Raw genomic sequence first — 17,121 nt, forward strand, 5'->3', positions numbered from 1 at the left:
TTACTTCAGAATGGTCATTGGTCGTACATTGACAACGTTTCATAAGACCAATCTCCACCAGTGTATTTTTTCTTAGGCATTCATATCGAGTGACCAGCCCACTTGAGTCTGCCAGTAGGTGATATATTAAAAAAAACTTTTCTTCAGAATTGGAACAGCTTGTTCGAACAATGCACCAGCAACGACATAAGAGCAACAAAAAATCTATGACTCACACAGAGTTACAATTATAAATTTTGTCTCATCTTCTTGGCTCACTGTCTTTATTATTATGCATTTACATACATTGCGCATGTAAAAACACACCGCAATAATAGATACAAATATGTACAGCAAAATGTCGTGTATCATAACTTTGAATAAATTTTATTAAATAACATGACAAATGCGAATACGGTCCAAACTACAATTTATTCTCAATAATATCATTGAAGCGTGCGATAACTACTGATATTGGTGTGTATGTTGATCTTTCTGCGTCAACTATTCAAAGCTACGTTCCCTCTTTTCTATAGGCTCTGTAAGGCGCTAGATTTGTTAAGAGACGATCCAGAATTCTGTACAAGATTGTTAATACGAAATGTTCCTTACGAGCTGAGTCTATGAGTTTCCTAACTGTACCCTGGAGAATCCTTAAGGAATTCTTGGTTCTTGTGGGACTTTTCAGAAATTTTATCGAAATCATGAGGATATCTGAAGATTCCAAGTGGACACTGAGGGCTTCTTGAGGGATCCAAGAATTTATACAAAGTCTGGCAATTCTTAATAAACTCTAGGGCGTCCTGTAAATTTTAAGTAGGCTAATGTGAATTTCCAGTAGTATTTTTAAAATTTATGTCAAAATCTTGGGGAGTGGAAAAGGTTCCCAGAGGAATTTGAGGTGCGCTAGTGGTAGCCTAATTATACTAAACTTCAAATGTTTTTTTTTCATCGGAGACTTGAGAATTTTCAGCAACATCGCAGCTGAATTCCAAGATGTTAACTCCTAGCAAAATCCTTAGCAAGATCCTGAGAACTCTATGCGAGATCCTACGGATGCTTGGCAAGATGCTTTAGAGCTCAAGCGTTTTTTCTGTAGATCCCTTATGAGAACCTGAAGATTCCTATAAGGTTCTTGAGGTTTCATAACAGGATGCTGTAAATTTCAGTTCATTTCATAAGGTAGGTGTCAAACATATATCAAGCTCAATTTAAAATTATTTCAAGTAAAAAATAAATTCTACAAAATTACAAGTCACGTTTATGCATCAACTCATGTTTATATATGCCCTTTTGATTGCAGTCAACCTTTCATTATAAAATCCTTTACTTTATCAGAAGCATAAATTGAAGGAGCAATTCTAAACCGCCCGAATTTTTCAAATTTACGCTTAAGTCCAAAAGTTAAACTATTTTAAATGATCATACAATTAGAAAAGAGCTAATACCGCTTTGCAATACCCAGCGCTTTTGATTCATAAATACGTCTTTATAAGAAAACAATAAAAAAATTCATTTTCTCTCGTAGTTTTAAGAAAATGTCCAGTTCTTGAATAAAGGTCACTTACGCGATTATTGGTTTTACAAGGCCCTATTATACAAAAATTATACTTAAAGCTTCTAAAAAATAACTGAAGACGTTGAGGCGTAAAAACGTCACCAGAAAAACGTTTGCCAGATTTAACATTACGGGGCTATAGATTCATAGCACAGTATAACCCTTCTTTTTCCGAACCAGTGCTTCGTGAACCTTTTTGAAGTCTCAACGCCTTATGATTCCATAAAAATGATATATTAACATTGTAATGATGTTTTCAAAACCAATAGTTGAAAAATAAAATTTGAAATATGGGTTCCGATTTTGGCACGGTTCCGTTTTCGGCAACTGAAAATTTCAACTTTGTTGCCAAAAACGGAATCCCACTGTATAAAAAATCACAACATTTTTTTTACAATGTATATTTTTTTTCCAGATAGTCCCAACAATAACCTAAAACATTGCGGAAGACACCAAACTGATCGGACAAATAGTTTCTGAGTTTTAATGTTTTGAAAATTGTTAAGGCTTTTTTTCTTAGGCCCTTCTCAAAAGTAACGCTAGGGTAAAAATGGCGAACCGATGATGCAACTAGGCATTTTTGGGTATAAAGAAAGCATATGCCAAATTTCAGCCAAATCAAAAAATACAAAAGTAAACCGACATTCGAATTCAAATGGAACCGCTCTATAGTTTTCGTTTATTGTCCCCCGTTTATTGTTTATTGTGTAGCGTAACAAATTAGTTGCAAGTTAATTTAGTTTATTCGAAATGTATTGGAAGCAGAATCAGAACAAATAATAGTTCATACATTCTAAAATCCACGGTGATTGCTTCGGATAAGGCGGATAGCAACGATCTAGGAGAAGTAGGGGGACATGGGGCAAGAAGGACACCCGGGGCAAAAGTGCCACCTCTAATTTAACGTAGTTCAAATCAATTTTTTGATGTTTAACGCAGGATAAGAATAAATTGAGTACTAATTGAGGGTTGTGTAAATATTATAGTTAAAAATGTTTAGTACAAAAAATTAGAAAAATGTATTTAACTCACCAACGCAAAAAATGCGAAATATTATAAGAATGTAAGACTGGAGAATAAGGTTTGACTCCCAATAAATACAAAACATATTTGTTTTTACACATAGTATTAATGATTTTCAATTGTTTAATATAGCTGTGAGGAATTTTTTTCGAAAAAGTTCTTTTGACACTAAGTTTTACATATATAAAAACAATATGTCTTATGGGGCAAGAGGGACACCGCAATTTTCTCATATAAAATCACATGAACTTTTATTTTTCTTGCATTAAATCAATGCTTCCTACTAAATAAAATCAAAATAAACCATCTTGGACATTCAAAATGGTTTCTGAAATTTTTTACTATTATTGTTACAGTCAAATAAGATGAGAACTAAATTAATTTCGTAAAATTACTTTTTAACTATAAGTCAACTTTTATCCCTCAGTTTTTATCTTTACTAACTCTAGAATTTATCATTAGGTGGGGAAATAATAATATACAAAATTTGTGGCATTTTGCTCTGGTGGTCTTCTTGCCCCATACGAGTGGCACTCTTGCCCCGTGCCTCGTTGAAAAACCTCATAAGAAGGGACATTTTCAAAAATCTCAAATCATCATGTAAATCTTATATTTTTGAAATCTATCGATAACATAATTTAGAACAAGAGGTGAGCTTGCCCGTACACTGGAATAATCTTCAAAAATTGTGCTAATCAACCATGATTTGAACCTATATATCTTAAGGTGTCCTTCTTGCCCACAGCCCTGGTTTCCCTTCGGGAACAATCTTGGTGCCTCCTGAGAGGAGGCATATTTTTATGTTGTGGCATATTTTTATATATATTATTTAATATTTTATATTTTTATATGTTTTGTATCGATGACTTTTTAATCAGTTTGTGTATTGTTGAAGTTGTGAATTGTTTTAATTAAGCGGTATTTAGACATTAAATAACAGTCTGCACAGTATGTATACTGGAGATGATGTTAATAAATAAAAAAATAAATATATCATTTTACACTTGAACGCAACGTTGCCAACCTTCCAGCTTTGTCTGGAATATTCCAAATATTTGAGGCCCCAATATACAAAAATCTGAAAGATCCAGATAGAATTTGAAGTGAATTTCTAGGGTTTTGTAAATAATTTGTAAAGTTCTCGTATATGGAGAATAAGCATGAGCGATCCAGACTTTTCCAGACAAATTTTCAAAATCTTCCAGATTTTTAAAAATTAACTTGGCATCCCTGGTCATAGCTAGAGTTTTCAAATTTCCCGGGATTTGATTTCCCGGGAAACGGGAAATAAAATTACCATTTCCTGGGAAATCCCGGGATCCCGGGAAATTCTGAAAAACGTGAAAATAAAGCAAATTTGGTGGAATTTTATTTTTCAAATTATTCGTATTTCGTGTAGGGTCGGTGTTTCCTTAGTAGCCAGCCCCCTATAGTCGCACTAGTTACTTTTTTACGGCCGTTTTGCTACGAATCGTTGCAAAACATTTTTAACATGAAGTTCAGGAACCATTTACTTAAGTACTGTAGTAGCACTACTAAGAAAAAAATATTTTTCATAAAACAAAATAATTAATTAAATTTTTTATATCAATCAAAAGCATTTGATTCACTTTTTAAAGCAAAAATTTAAAAGTTTTGTAAAAACACGGTTTGAGTTATACTTTACTTTGTATTATAGGCTATAGTACCCAGTCAACATGTTGGTTGGTATAACTTTTGTTATACATCATTCTATATGAATCAATTCAATCGTATAGAATGCATGAAAAGCCTATATACTTACCAAAGTGGAGGCTATATGCGTACTTGGTACGACTTTGTCAGACTTTCTGCGATCAGATATACGATGCCACAAAATTTGGATGAAAATAAAAAAAAGTTCCCAGCAAGCCTCGAACGCAAGACCTTTGGATTAGGAATTGAATACCTTACCACTGTACCACCAAGGGCTACATATCAGCCGTGCGATTATTTGCCAATATTAATACATGCTTCATGTACAGCGACACTTGCTATGTTGTTCTTTGAGGCCCATCGTCAGCAGATACCAAATTTGGGTGGCAATTTTTGCTAAGTTTTTGCGATTTCATACGATGCTTTCTGGATTGATATATGATCTGTCAGTTCATACAACATAACGCGATTCTATGTTGCACATTTACGACATGTTTTGTTGATTGTCGTTTATGAATCGTATTGGGGATTTATATACAACTTGTGTTAACATTGATACCGCTTAATTTGGCATCTTGTGCGATTCTGATTTCTGACGTACGAATATGTGATTTTGGATGCACATTCTTATACGATACGTGGTTCACTGGGTAGCACAACCGACAATAAACACAAAAAATTTTGTTTTCGTATATTTTGTGTTTTTTTACAGAACAGTGACCTCTAAGACGTAAAAACAATGCCTGGCTTTATTTTTCGCTGGTTTCGAATATTTGTTCTCAGTCATGCGGCTTCATCGACCCTATATAGATTTTATACCAGTAAATTTGTTGGTTATTTCTCTGCTGTGTGAGTAATTTATTCATGTTTCTCTAAAAAGATGATAGCTTTTGTCTTCCAAACGCTAGGCTTCAGAACAACAAAGTTTATAGCATTAAGCAAAAGTCCTCGTGGAGTTTATTCTTGATCCAACTAGAGTCTTTATATTAAAAATTGTGACTGTTACAAAACATTATAAACCTACTGAATTCATAGAAAAGAACACTTGAAAATCCGTTTGTTTCGTATAGCAAAATTTATGAAATAGATTACGTAAAAAACGATAACTATTTTATGAACAACTATATCATTACAAAACACAAAAAATCAGCATCGAAATATAATTAGTGATGTAGTGAGTTCATTGGTTAGAATTATATGATAAGTAAATGGTGCGATGGTTTTTGTTTGAAAATAGATAGTTATTTCTTTTTTTTATAAAGCTTCCCGGGAAATATTAAAATCCAGGGAAATACGGGAATCCCGGGAAACAGAAAATCATTTCCCGGGAAAAGGGAATCCCAGAAAATCTCAATTCCCGGGAAATGTTCCTCTAGTCATAGCCATTCACCTTTGTCAAGAGCTTTGAACCTATAGCTCTGAATCTCAATAGTTTTAAGTTCTTCCGGACATGCTACTTTGGTGAGCCTTCATGCGCTAGCGGTGTTCGAAGTACCGCAGGATTTATATGCGAATATTAAAAACTTATAAGATTTTAGCATTTTTGAAACGCTCACAAACAATCGTTCTACGATCATTATTTGATGAAGTCATAATGAGTTTGTCACTTATTCTTGATAGCTTAGTTGTTATAGAACATCAATTCGCATTGGCGTAGGAACAGGGGGGGCCAGGGGGGCCTGGCCCCCTCCAGAATCATCCAGGCCCCCCCCAGAATTTTTGATGATAATAAAAAAAAACAATTTAATATGAAGCAAAATTTACTGAATCAATGTACATGACTCTTGTTATAGACGAACAATTCTTCAGTAGTTACGTTATTTTATGTTTTACAACACCATAGTGAGAAAACCTCGCTTGTTTCATACAGCATTAGCGTGGCGGTTCTGAGTTCAGTGAATCGCGCGACAACCGAAAGCTTAACCGTCCGGCTGTCGATCCATTGATTACTGTTAGAACTAGTTTCTTGTTGTATGCGATAAGCGAAATTTTTCGACACTCCGTTGCGAAAAATACCGTGGTACAAGAAGGGGAAGTTTGATTCCAAAAATTCGTTTTTTTTTCTGAATGATCCAAATGATGCTGTTTTAGCATAAAGCAGCATTCTGATGTCTAATGTTTTTGGAGGATACCCTTCTCGAAGTGTGTGATGATGCTGATGATTTCCATTCTGAGAATTTACTAAAGAAATCCATACATTGACACTTGTATAATGTCCGAGAAAAATAATTGAAAAAATAGACAAAATTACTAAAGGAATTCCTCAGACAATACGAAGCGGGAATTTTTGTCGAAAATTAAAACTTTCAAATAAAAACATTCAAGGAACTTCTGCATAGCAAAGTTTTTTTTCAGATGAGTAACAGAGATATAACCTGGTATGAATAATGTAACAAAATCGAGGAATATTTAAGGGCGGCTTCAGAGCTTTTATAAAACTTTTCGAAATTAGTCGAACAATATTGTGGGACTAGTTCACACTTTCAAAGCGAATTCCTCCTGGTGGACATTTATTCCTTCTATGTCTACTTTTTATTAGCCTATTGATTCCGAGAGAAAATATTCCCGGATTTACCTGAAAAATGTTACTTAATCTTTCAAAAGATCAGTTTCCTTCGCAATCCCTTCAATAATCATTGACTCTGTCAAATCTAATTTTGAGATTATCGCTGGAAGTTCAATTAGAAATTATTCTGTGTATTTCTTTAAATAGCTTTCCCAAAAATGTTACAAATTCTTCCTCGAGGTTCAGCAAAAGTCCTTAAGAAATATTTCCAAATACTTCAGAAATCGCGTAATTCTTCAGTTCTTTTTAGAAATTTTGCTTCAAATGCCCGGATTATTCAAGAATTGGAAAGAAAAATTTTTTTTAAAATGCCTTGAAATTTTCAGAGGAAATTTGTTGAAAAACTTCCAGGAAAAGTTTTGATTCCGAAACTAGCATAACAGTAAAGGAATCTCTAGAGAAACATGTAGCAAAATAACTGAGGTGGGGAAAAGATTTAGTAAGATATTAATGAAGAAATTTGTATTGATCTTCCTTAAAACACTTTTTAAGAAAATTTAACCATATTCTTAGTTTGAATTTTTTAGCGTTACGAGAGCGACATTCAGAATTGTAGAAAACCAGAAGTCAAGGAAGGATATATTTCAAGGATAAATTCTAAAGAAGATTCTGATGGATCTTCAGAAGATATTTGTTTTATTTGTTGACTAATTAGAGAGGTTCTAACTGTTCTGTAATTTACCTCTGAAGAATAGATTATAAATTATCTTTTATTGTACCATTGTTCAGCTTTTGTTCTACCAGCTTCAACATTTTGTTGTTTATCTTCCCTTCGCATGACGTTTTGAGGCACTTCGTACAAAAATCTTTCCATACTCGTACAAAAATCATTCCATACTCCATATAAGAACTCTGCATTTTTTTCGAAACTCTTTTAATTTACCTTTCTTTAGATTTTTGTTAGCAACATTTTAAAAAATCTTAAGAAAGGTAAATTATAAGAATTTCGAGAAAAAATGCAGATTTCTTATATGTATAGTGTATGATTCCTGAAAATCCAGCAGGAATTCCTCAACAAATTTTGAGAATAATGCAAAAGTTTTCATTAGGATTTAAATTTATTTAAATCTTAAAATTTTGCGTTAAACATCTACAGTACTACAACTTAATCGATAATAGAGCCTTCAAAAAAGTTTGTTTGAAATTTCATGAGGTAGGAAAAAAATGGGTTCTCCATCAATATGTGCAGCATAGTATCATGAAACTTCGGATTTTAGTTACAAATACTTTCAGTAAATATTCCATTCATTTTCTATTATAAAAGAAGTAGAAAAAGAACAATAATTTAAAAAAAAACCTCCTACAAGGACCACTTAAGCTTTTCTGTGAGGTACATTGTCAACAAGTTTCAGAAATTTAGGGGTTTAATTCTTGAATTTTACGACAGGAGTTAAGTTATTTTTTTCTAATCATATTTAGGCTGCAATTATTCAAAAAATCGCCAATGAAGTTCTTTCAAACTCTTCTTTAGTGATTCGTAGAGGAATTTGTGAAGCAATCCCTAAAATATATTGAGATATGCCTGGAGTAAAAACATTCTGAGATTACCAAATTCGCAAAAAAAAAGAAGTTTTTTCTAAAACCTGAAATAATACATAATGAAATCTCTGGAGATTTTTTTTGAGAAGTTCAAGAATGAACTGCATAATCTTCATAAATTTGATGAAAGGTTTCTTCCCAAAAGAATCGTTAGTGCGGTTTGAAAAAAAAAAATCTCTGGGAAATGCTCAGATGAATCATTGGTAAAATTTTCGGAAGAATCTTAGGGAAACAATAATATACCTCTGAGAAAGCCCTGACAAAATTACTAGGAAATTCTTTGAGTATTTTTGCGGAAGGGTTTTTGAAAAAAACAGGTGAACGTATTCCACTAGGCAATTTATAGGAATGTTAGAATTCTTTAAAAATTTCTTAGTAAGGCATTTTAAAAAAATAAAAATAAATTGTTATCGAGATAGTTTTGAAGGAATGCGAGATGTTGCTGATTGATTTAAGATAAATCTAAGAAACAATTATCTGTGAAAAATACACATAGATTTGTAGAGAGATTCATGAATAACATTTGCCCAATTTAATTCATTTTAATTGGTAGGCGTTCAGACAGACCGGACTAGATGATATTTTGTCGAGCTAAAGATATGTTAAGAACTTAAGACAATTCAGAATTTTTCGATACTGTTCTGATACAGATGTATCCTCGAATAGATAAGTTGCATTATTACAGCAAATAATGCAAATATGTTAATATTTCGAGTGCCTGGGGCTGGGGTACGTTTTCCTGAAACAATTAAAACACACTTGGTTCAGTCTGTCTGGACACCGACCAATTGGTCATGAAATTCTGGTGGAATATTACTAGGAATCTTTAAAGTAATACCTAGAAGACTCATTAAATGTTTTGAGAAAGTTATCCAGTTTTTGCTGCGTTTCTTTAAAACAATCCTGTAGACAAACTTTAAAAAAAAACTTCAAAAGCAAAGTTGGAAAAACTGTTGGCAAATTATCTGAAGAATTCGTGAAATGAATCCTTGTTTAGTGATTTTGAGGATATTTTTGGTGACACTCTTACATTATTTTGTACTATTTTTTTGGAGAAATTCTTAAAAATTTCTGAAAGTCCTAAACAAATTGTTAATGAACACATGAGGATACTTTGTCAATTGGAATGATTTTCCGTGGGAATCCTAGGACGAACTCAGTGAAAACTGTCAAAAAAGTTCTTAGTGAAAGCACTAAAAATTACGAACATAATTCATGGACAAATTCCCGTAGAAATTCTCAGAGGAATTTCTTCAAAGCGCATAGTTGAACACCTGAAAAGAACAAGGAAGAAACACAAAGGACATTCCTTAACTGGATCGCAAAAAAAAATGAACCTTTTTCGTTGCGAAATTTGAAATTTATAAATATCACTGATGTGCCGCGACATGAAACAAAATAACAAATAAATTGAATCAATACAAATCTGTAAAAACAACGAAATTTGTAAAAATCGTAACTATTGCGACCGACACTACTTCTGTAAAACAAGTATTTACTAGGCCCCCCCTAGGCCCCCTCCAGGAAAAAATCCTAGCTACGCCAATGTCAATTCGGTCTCAAATCTCTTAGCGAAATTATTTTTACAAACTGGTTCAATTTTTGTAATCTAAGTAAGAGATTTCCATATAGCGTTAAACGCCTAGAGGTATGCAACGCCCTATAAATGTTCCGTAATTTATTCAATTTTGTTCGATTTGTACTTCATTATCAAAGTTACCCCAAAACAGTAAACCGACTTTCGATTGAATGAAAAATTATATATCCATTCAGAATAAATCTATTGGCAATCTATCAACTGCAATCGATAGCTAGGATACCAGTACTTGTTTTAAAAATGTAAATTATAGGGTAAGTGTTCCCTTAGTTGTGGGTGTTCCTATAGTTGCGGTAGTGCCGTTTTCACTGATTTTATTACATTATCCACAGAACCGACACTGCCAATCGACGTATTGGCTTGTTGATACGCGGAATAGTTGAAAAGAGCGTTCAAATGGCTTCAAAACTGATGAAATAATACTAAAATTGGAAAAACTGTGTGTACTTGTACCAATAGTTGCGGTAAAGTGTTCCTATAGTAGAGGATCCCATGAGAAATGAACGGATACCGCAACTATAGGAACACAAATTAAAAATATACCGCAACTAAAGGAACAGTGTACCAATAGTGGAGGTATTATTTTTCACTGACATGCCGCGGATTACTGCGATGAAATCATTTTTCTCATTGCGTCAATGGTCTTTACTTCCCGTTAAAACATTAACATGTACATTAATTGCACTTCTTGAATTTAGGCGATTAAATGAAGTTCTATTGTGCTTAGTACCTCCACTATTGGTACATCTACCCTAATTCTTTGAAACAGCATGCATAAATATTCAAGTTTTCTTCGAAAAAACTATCAAAGTTAGCCCGTTTTATGGTACTCTAAATAATTATTTTCAAATACTTACTTTCACTATCTCCACCTCAATCATAAATCAAACTAAAACATAGTTACTGCTCGTCACGAGCAACTTAATTTTTCGCTCCAGACACCACATATTGCATCCGTAGAGATTCACAATCCTGGCTGCGGTTACCAACTTTTTGCCGAGCAAACCTCATGGATCTTAAAACCGGGATAGTCCCAATATCCAATCCGACTGGAAAATTATGACACACTGACATCCACGCGGAGGCTCCTCATCCCGGGGAAATAAATTTCCAAGTCGGAAGCAAAACCGAAACTTTTGCCAACAATTTCCCATTAAGAAATTTTACATTTATGGCTCTAGTCCTAGTCGCAAAAGTTGAACATTAAGATGAATGAGAATTAGTTTGCCCTCTCACCCCCAAGAAGCCACGATTCCTTCCCCGAAGTCTAGAGAAGATGCTCACATATGTGTATCGTGTAGTGTTAATTGTTCCGCACCCATCATGGTTATACGTTTCCAAAGATGTGGCAATGTGGCAATGGAGGCGGATAGACGACGACTACGGATGAAAGGCTCCCGAGTTGGGACTAACTTCGGGGGTTCTCAAAACTTGAGTTTGAAGGATCTTTTTGAGAATCGTGATTGAACATAACATCACAGTATCGACCGCGTAAAGCTATGGAAAATCATGGGCGAGAACAGCTTTCCCGGGAAGCTCACGAGATGATAAAAGCAACGATGGATGGTGTGTAAAATTGTGTAAAGGTTTCAGGCGAACATTCCAGTTCGTTTGAATCCCGCCGGGGACTACGACAAGGTGCTTTCGTGCCTGTTATTCAATATTGCGCCTGAAGGTGTTATGCGGTGAGCCTGGCTCAACAACCGAGGTACGATTTTTTCAAGATCCAGTAAATTTGTTTGCTTCGCGGATTGAAAAAGATTCACACCCGCATCAAATGTACCTTGTACATAACGCTCATAAGGCCGGTAGTCCTCTACGGGCATGAAACGTGGACGATGCTCAAGGAGGATCTGCAGGCACCTGGAGCCTTCGAACGTCGGGTGTTTAGGACGATCTTTGGCGGTGTGTGGCGGCGAAGGATGAAGGTAGCTAAAGCTGGAAGAATACGATGGGCAAGGCATGTGTCAGGAATACCGGACAGCAACCCTGCAGACATAACACAGAATGCAGCATTATTTCAGAATGATTCATTTTCACTACGATTTGCGAAAAACGACAACTTTCGTGCAATGAAAACCCCTGAAGTGCACACTTTCTCGCTTTCAAAGCAACCATCACCAGCTGAGCTGAGCGTACAATGGAACAGTAACAGTAGAGAAAATGGTTCAACCCTAAAACCAACAAAGTGGAGTTTACGCCTGGAAAAGTTCCTCTGCCGGGAAGCCATGAGCCAAGCTGGAGCTCGATTCGACTGATGATGGAAATTAAATTTTCAAAACGAACGAAGCTGATGCACCTCGGCCAAAAACTATCATCGTCATCCCATCCCCATATCTACACAGTGGTGCGCCTGATGAACGAATGTGTGCAACTACGCAGAAGAGGACGGGCTGGACGGGCACAGCTGAAGATTACACCTCCTGAAGATGTGGCTTCCATGTTTTACAACGCACTCACATATGCGCTCCGTTATTGTGATAGTTGTGTGGTAAAAAGCTGTAAAAGAGAAAAGTTTTCTTTCTGCCAGAAGAACGCCCGGCAATAATACTCATTGTTGTGTGAAATAATATGCTATGAAATCTTTTATTTGAACTGGATGTGAACTTGAATCTCGATGGTAGGAATGGCTTCCTGGAAGGACCTCGACGTATACGTTCTGTTGATGAACTGAGATTTGGGATCGGTTCGAAACTATTCATTGTTTGTAGAAAAACTTCAGATTCTTTACACTGACTGGACTGGACGATGATACTCTATGCCCAGGGAAGTCAAGGAAATTTCCATTATGAAAAGATCCGGAACCAATTGAAACCACTCGGCAAAGGAAGGTCCCATATCAGTATCATGTCATGCAAATAGTACTCTAGCAACTTACACAAGAGCACCAGAAATGATTTTTTCATCCAGGTTAAAATTTTGGAGCTAATTAACAGTCAAAAGAATAGCATGGGATAAAAAAAAGTTAAACCACCCTGATGGCCAAAAGTAATGATGAAAATTATGATCGAACTTTTAGCTTGGTTTTGCTCTGTAGTGGCGTACTTAATCACCGATCTAAGAAACACAAACCTAACATCATAATGTGATACTCGGTCTAGGTACCATGCGTCACCAGCATTGTCCCAACATTCGTTCATTTGCTAATTCCACCTTGCGTCAAACTTAAATACAGTTTGGTGTCGAGTGCGTAGCTACCTATCTTGTTCCAGCCTATCACCTTTTGAAAGCCAATATCACCGATGGGTTCTAAAACCGTAGGTTTTTTTCCGCATCGAAATGTTCGCCGTCCGCGTTTGATCGCCATCAGTAGTGGTGCATATCGGGTTTCGTGCCAGTGCAGACAAAATGAATTGCATATTTTGCAGCCAGGTGCAATCGAGAAAAATACCGCGCTGTCGCATGCATCGCAAGGATGTCCTCCGTATCATGAGGCAGGTGTATAAGTTGCGAATTAGATTCCTAGCTAGCGGCGGAGATTTTTTTTTCATTCTATGGTCTGACGCGCAATGGACGCAGGATATTGGAGAGGAAATCACATGCGTTGCGTTCATCATTGGCTCGTTTGGCGAAAATGTTCCACGCGGTTATGGACATTGGACATGCGGACCCCGAAACCATCCGAATATGACCAAGTCGGCTGATTGGATTTAGTGCAGCGGGTGGCGAGTTTTCGCATGTTCGATGATTTTTCTTTTTTTGCCGAGGAATCTAACTCGATAAAAACACTCAAGCTTATGCTAGTTAGGGTGCCCCACAAAAATCATGAAAATTTATGGTGTTCAACTCTGAAAGGAAAGATTTGCCTATTTATATCATATTTTCCAGTTTCCCACTGAAAATTGTCCGCAGCACTGTAAGCCTCAAAACACTGAAGGCATTCTGGTCTGCCTTTTTCAACATCCACTCTTTTCGTCCATAGAGAGCCACAGGAAGAATCATTTTTTTATACACACGGCCAACTTTTGTTTACGTTCGCATGTTCATATACTACCTCAGCACTAACACCACTAAGCCTACCTCTATATCTACCTGCAACAATACACTTCGTTCTGTTAGAATTTATAGTCAGCCCTATCCTCGCTGTTTCCCTTTTTCAGAGGATTTAAGGCCTCCTCCACTGATCTGCGATTGATTCCAATAAGGTCTAAGGTGGAACATTTCGCATAAGAACGTTTCGCATAGGGAACAATGGACATTTGGTATAATGAGAACTATATGCATTCTTTAAAATGCTACTTGTTTTCATATGAACCTGCTTTATGCGAATCGTCCGCATGTGAAATGTCTTTATGCGAAATGGGTCACCCCCAAGTCGATATCGTCTGTAAAGCCAAGGAGCATATGTTACCGAGTGATGTTAGTGCCGTTCCTATGCACAACAGATCTTCTAATAGCACTCTCGAGTACAATTTTGAGCTGTTAATTCGAAAGTTGCTTCAATCTGTCTAATGCTGCCCACAGACGCTCAGACGGTTTGACCAACTCCGCCCCCAATTTAGACAAACCGAGTTATATTCGTACGACCGCTTGACGAAATGTCAGATTTGGTTGCACCAACATTACTCACCATATTTAGAGTGATATCTGCTCATATAGTTCAGATCAGAGAATTTGTTTATATAGAGAAGCGCGGATTCTGAAACCAAAGGTTCTAATTGAACCGTCAAACGTGGTTCCAATCGAGCAAATTCAATGAGACTCGAGAAGATGTTATGCAAAAGAGACGATGTATGTGTGTTAGTGAAAAGCGATACGAAAGTGACGTCATTCATCAGCGTGGTTTCTTATGGCGACTGACAGGATGACACGCACACTAAAATATTGTTTGAATGACCTCAATTATGGATAGTCATTGCAAACATGTTTATAAATAAAGTCAAAATCCTCTCCGCGTTTCTCTAGTATAATCATATTCTCTGGTTCAGATGTGATTACGGAACCGGAATGGAGGATATTTTCGATTGTTGCGTGAATGCAATGCAATTTTACAGTATTTCACCCAGCACGGATTGTTCCAGCAATTGTCTCAGCGACACTTTAGAAGTTAACGACAATTTTCCAAATTCCCCCAGGGATTCCTCAATATAACCCTCCAGAGATTCTCCCAGATTTTTCTCCAGATATGTACGTCATACATTCCTCTAGAAATTGCTACAGAAAATTCCAAACATATTACTTAAGATATTTATCCTTTAGAAAATCTTTGAGAAATTCCACCTGAAATTCATCGATCAAATCTTCCAGGAATTCTTTAAGCAACTCATCCAGAAATCTCACCTGATACTACTACATGATGCAGTGGCGCAAGCAACGGGAGGGGGAATTGGTGATACAACCCACAATCCCCCCAAGACCCAGACAATTATAAGGCTTGCCAAGTTTTTTTTTTTGAAATTCTACACTGCACATCATACAACTACAGAGCAGTAACTTAATTTGATTCTTATTAACACTGGGAATGTCAGTAGTTCTTACAGTTATATTCTTCTAATTTGTGTAACTTTTAAACTTTTCAATAAGTTTGATAAAAACTGTTTTTTTTTTGGTAACGCGCCCCAACTAGAGATCGGGGAGTAGTGAGTTCGATTCTCACTGAGAAGACGTGTAACTTTTTCGCAAATCTTCACATCAATTTGTCCATCTAATCCAATTGCAAATTATATGCAATGTTTCGCTTTCCGGTAGTTGTTAAACTTCCACTCGGCTGGTTAGCCGTAAACCACGATTCATAATTAACAACAAGTATGTTTTTTTTTCGCTGCAATAAGTTAATAAATACAAAATATTCTAAAAACAAACTGATGGCGTTGTGACAACACCTTTTCAAATCTTCAGATCTACTGGAACCTTTTCATTGGTGCCTAAGCATTTTGTCAAATTTGGCGACCTTTCAAAGCATTTAAATTTCTAGATTTTGAAAAATAACGAAAAAGAAAAACTTACAAATGCAATTAATGTGTTTAGCTGCCGGTGGAAGCATTTTGTCCCCGTTAGAAACTTATGACAATTTTGAAATTTTGTGGATCATGAAAAACATTCTTTTTTTAGTTAATTACGACAATATGGTGTTCATTCAATAAATGTTGCAAAATTATAATTCGGATTTGTCTATTGGAAACATGGACGCATTAACACGCTTGAGGATTATTGTCGAAGTAATTATCATTGTTAAAACAACTCGAAAACATATTTAACTACAACACAGAAGGAAAACAAAATGCTAATTCATTGTAATCTTTCTTAATTCATTTTACTGAGCATGAGCATGAGCATTGATGACCGTACAATTCGTAGTTGCTACTCCGTGATTGACAAGGGTAGCCTTGTAGTAAAGTAACCTCTGTTTAAAAAGTTATCTATCAATGCGTCGACATCTTAAACATCGAACTATTCAAAGGTTTGAATCTCTAAATTTTATAAAACACGAATAAGCGCTTATGTCAACACTTAAAGTGACGAACTATTCATAGTTTGTTCAATAAATTCATAAAAATATATATGTTATGATACAAATGTGTTATTACAAGCATGAAATGGGCTCACCAATTGGTATTCCATCCTCGACTGAACAGTTACAATCGCAGCGTCAACACGTATAAGCAGGAATATAAAATAACTCCGATGGCGCGCGAAAAAACACGCGCGAAAAGTACTCCGAGCGCGCGAAAATGGATCGGACTGCTTGGGTCTTCGCAAAGCACTGGTTAAACGAACGAAGCCACCGAAAAACACTCCGAGCGCGCGAAAATGAATCGGATTGCTTGGGTCTTCGCAAAGCACTCCCCTTTATTAATTCATTTTACTGTGCAAAAACATACTTAAATTCTTCAACTCGATTTATTTTATCTAAAAATATCTATTCAAGAAGTATTTTAAATTTTGCAAAACCCCCCCTAGAACCAAATCCTGGTTGCGCTACTGACATGAGGTATAAGATTTCTCTAGAAATTCTTTTAAAAGTTATTCCAGAAAATCCACAAGGGATTCCACCAGTAATCTTCCAAGAATATTTTCAGGAAATTGTCCTGAGATTCCCTTAAAAAATTCCTCCAGGAATACCTCCAGAAATTTTTTCATAGATTCCTGCAGAAATTCCTTTAGGGATCTTGCAATATTTTCCTTGAAGTTATCCACCACAAATTAACATAGGAGCTTCATTCACAAATTCTTTTATAAATTCCC

The sequence above is a fragment of the Aedes aegypti genome, chromosome 3, assembly GCF_002204515.2.
Source record: "Aedes aegypti strain LVP_AGWG chromosome 3, AaegL5.0 Primary Assembly, whole genome shotgun sequence".
In the NCBI taxonomy this organism is placed as follows: Eukaryota; Metazoa; Arthropoda; class Insecta; order Diptera; family Culicidae; genus Aedes; species Aedes aegypti.